The following is a 3,731-nucleotide window of genomic DNA, read 5'->3' as shown; positions in this document are numbered from 1 at the left end:
CATATAAAAGTATAAAATTCACTGGTAAAAGTAAGTACAGTCAAATTCACAATACCCTAATACTGAAATGGTAGTGTGCAAATCACTTATACCTTTAGTATGAAGGTTAAGGCTGGGCATGGAGGCTCACGCCTGTAATCCCAGCACTTTGGGAGGCCAAGGTGGGTGGATCACCTGAGGTCAGGAGTTTGAGACCAGCCTGGACAAACTGGTGAAACCCATCTCTACTAAAAATACAAAAATTAGCTGCATGTAGTGGCACACACTTGTATCCCAGCTACTCAGGAGGCTGAGGCAGGAATCACTTGAACCCAGGAGGTGGAGGTTGCAGTGAGCCAAGATCATGCCATTGCACTCCAGCCTGGGTGACAAGAGTGAAACTCCATCTCAAAAAAAAGCAGGGGAGGGGGGTGAAAAGACCAAACTATTAAAAAGAATAACAACTACAACGATTTGTTAAGGGATACACAATATAAAAAGATGTAAATTATTACACAAACATATAAAATGTAGTTGGAGGGGCACTGGAGTAAAAGCGTAGAGGTTTTTGTGATCAAGGTTAAGTTGTTATCAGCTTAAAATAGCCCATTGTAACTATTTGATGTTTTATGTAAGCCTATGGTAACCACAAAGCAAAAATCTACAGTAGATACAGAAAAGATAAAAAGTAAAGAATCAAAGCATGCCACTAGAGAAAACCATCTAATCACAAAGGAAAACAGCAAGTGAGCAAGAAAGGAAGAAAGGATCTACAAAATAACCAGTAAACAATGAGCAAAATTACAGTAGTAAGTCCTTACCTATTAATAATTACCTTGAATGTAAATGGATTAAATTCTCTAATAAAAAGAGTGGCTGAATTGATTTAAAAAAAGAAAAAAAACAGACTCAACTACATGCTACCTACAAGAGACTCACTTTGCCTTTAAGAACACACATAAATTGAAAGTGGAGGGATGAAAAAAGATATTTCATACAAATGGAAACCAAAAGAGAGCAGAGATAGCTATATTTACATCAGATAAAATAGACTTTAATTCAGGAGAACATTGACTACATAAAAAAGAGACTAAGTCAAAACTATAAAAGAGACAAAGGTCATTATATAATGATAAAGGAGTCACTTCATCAAGATGATAAAATAATTACAAATATATATACCCTCAACCTCAGAGCATCTAAATATATAATGCAAATATTAATAGACCTGAAGAGAGACATAGACTGCAATACAATAACAGTAAGGGAACTTAATACCTCCACTTTCAACAATGGACAGATCATCCAGACAGAAAGTCAATACAGAAATATTGAACTTGAGCTACACTTTAGACAAAATGGACCTAATAGACATATACAGAACATTCTACACAACATAAGCAGAATATATTCTCAAGAGCACAGAGAACCTTCTACAAGATAGATTATATGTTAGGCCACAAAACAAGTGTTAACAAATTTAAGAAAACTGAAATCATATCAGGTATCTTTTCCAATCACAATGGCATGAAATTGGAAATCAATAGGAGGAATTTTGAAAATTTACAAGTATGTGGAAATTAAACAACATGCTCCTAAACAACTAGTGATTGAAGAAGAAATTACAAGGAAAATTTAAAAATATTTTGAAACAAATGAAAGTGGAAACACAACATGCCAAAACATATGAGATGTAGCAAAAGCAGTTCTAAGATGGAAGTTTATAGCAATAAATGCCTACATCAAAAAAGAAGGATCTTAAATAGACAACCTAACATCATACCTCCACAAACTAGAAAAAGAGAACAAATTAAGGTTCAAATTAGCACAAGAAAGGAAATAATAAAGATCAGAGCAGAAATAAATGAAATGTACTAGAAAAACAGTAGAAAAGATCAAAGAAACTAGGAGTTGATGTTTTGAAAAGAGCAAAATCAACAGAGCTTTAGTTAGACTAAAAAAAGAGAAGACCCAAATAAACAAAATCAGAAATGAAAGATGAAACATTACAACTGATACCACAGAATATAAAGGTTCATAAGAGCCGGCTATGAACAATGATGTGCCAACAAATTGGATAAACTAGAAGAAATGGATGAACTCCTAGATATATATAACCTAGGAAGACTAAATCATGAAGAAATAGAAAATCTGAACAGAGCATAACAAGTGAGAATATTGAATCAGTAATAAAAAGTCTCCCATCAAAGAAAAGCCTCATAACCTGATGCTTCACTGCTGAATTCTACCAAACATTTAAAGTACTAATACCAACCCTTCCCGAGTACTCCAAAAACTTGCAGAGGAAGGAATACTTCCAAATTTATTGAATAAGGCCAGCATTACCCTGATATGAAAGTCAGACAAGGACACTGCAAGAAAAAAATATATTACAGAAATTCCAGGAGGGTGAGCGAGTGCTGTGCTTTCATGGGCCTCTTCTTTATGAAGCAAAGTGTGTAAAGGTTGCCATAAAGGACAAACAAGTGAAATACTTTATACATTACAGTGGTTGGAATAAAAATTGGGATGAGTGGGTTCCAGAGAGCAGAGTACCCAAATACGTGGACACCAATTTGCAGAAACAGCGAGAACTTCAAAAAGCCAGTCAGGAGCAGTATGCAGAGGGGAATATGAGAGGGGCTGCCCCAGGAAAGAAGACATCTGGTCTGCAGCAGAAAAATGTTGAAGTGAAAACAAAAAAGAACAAACAGGAAACACCTGGAAATGGAGATGGTGGCAGTACCAGTGAGACCCCTCAGCCTCCTCGGAAGGAAAGGGCCCAGGTAGATCCTACTGTTGAAAATGAGGAAACATTCATGAACAGAGTTGAAGTTAAAGTAAAGATTCCTGAAGAGCTAAAACTGTGGCTTGTTGATGACTGGGACTTAATTACCAGGCAAAAACAGCTCTTTTATCTTCCTGCCAAGAAGAATGTGGATTCCATTCTTGAGGATTACGCAAATTACAAGAAATCTCATGGAAACACAGATAATAAGGAGTATGCAGTTAATGAAGTTGTGGCAGGGATAAAAGAATACTTCAACGTAATGTTGGGCACCCAGCTACTCTACAAATTTGAGAGACCACAGTATGCCAAAATTCTTGCAGATCATCCTGATGCACCCATGTCCCAGGTGTATGGAGCACCACATCTCCTCAGATTATTTGTACGAATTGGAGCAATGTTGGCCTATACATCACTGGATGAGAAGAGCCTTGCTTTATTACTCAATTATCTTCACGATTTCCTAAAGTACCTGGCAAAGAATTCTGAAACTTTGTTTAGTGCCAGAGATTATGAAGTGGCTCCTCCTGAGTACCATCGGAAAGCTGTGTGAGAGGCACTCTCACTCACTTATGTTTGGATCTCCGTAAACACATTTTTGTTCTTAGTCTATCTCTTGTACAAATGATGGGCTTTGAAGATGTTAGTGTATAACAATTGATGTTTGTTTTCTGTTTGATTTTTAAACAGAGAAAATAAAAGGGGTAATAGGTCCTTTTTTCTTTTTGTTTTTTTTTTTTTCATTTCAAATTTGCTGCCAGTGTTTTCAATGATGGACAACAGAGGGATATGCTGTAGAGTGTTTTATTACCTAGTTGACAAAGCTGCTTTTGAATGCTGGTGGTTCTATTCCTTTGACACTACATACTTTTATAATACGCATTAATGCTATATGACAANAGTCTTTTAGGAACTGTTTTCAGATCTTCAATAAATTTTTTCTTTAAATTTCAAAAAATATATA

The 3,731-nt window shown here is 35.8% G+C and overlaps 1 pseudogene across 1 annotated transcript; it reads left to right on the top strand.

Moving 5' to 3' along the window:
• The first annotated feature begins 2,583 nt into the window (after positions 1-2,583).
• On the top strand, positions 2,584-3,517 carry LOC108519152 (mortality factor 4-like protein 1 pseudogene; annotated as a pseudogene). Its single transcript, XR_001882543.1, has one exon. The product of XR_001882543.1 is annotated as a mortality factor 4-like protein 1 pseudogene (transcript).
• Positions 3,518-3,731: the final 214 nt, after the last annotated feature.

This window comes from Rhinopithecus bieti, unplaced genomic scaffold, assembly GCF_001698545.2.
Source record: "Rhinopithecus bieti isolate Rb0 unplaced genomic scaffold, ASM169854v2 scaffold_41913, whole genome shotgun sequence".
Taxonomy (NCBI): Eukaryota; Metazoa; Chordata; class Mammalia; order Primates; family Cercopithecidae; genus Rhinopithecus; species Rhinopithecus bieti.
This window is presented reverse-complemented; position numbering and strand designations above follow the sequence as displayed.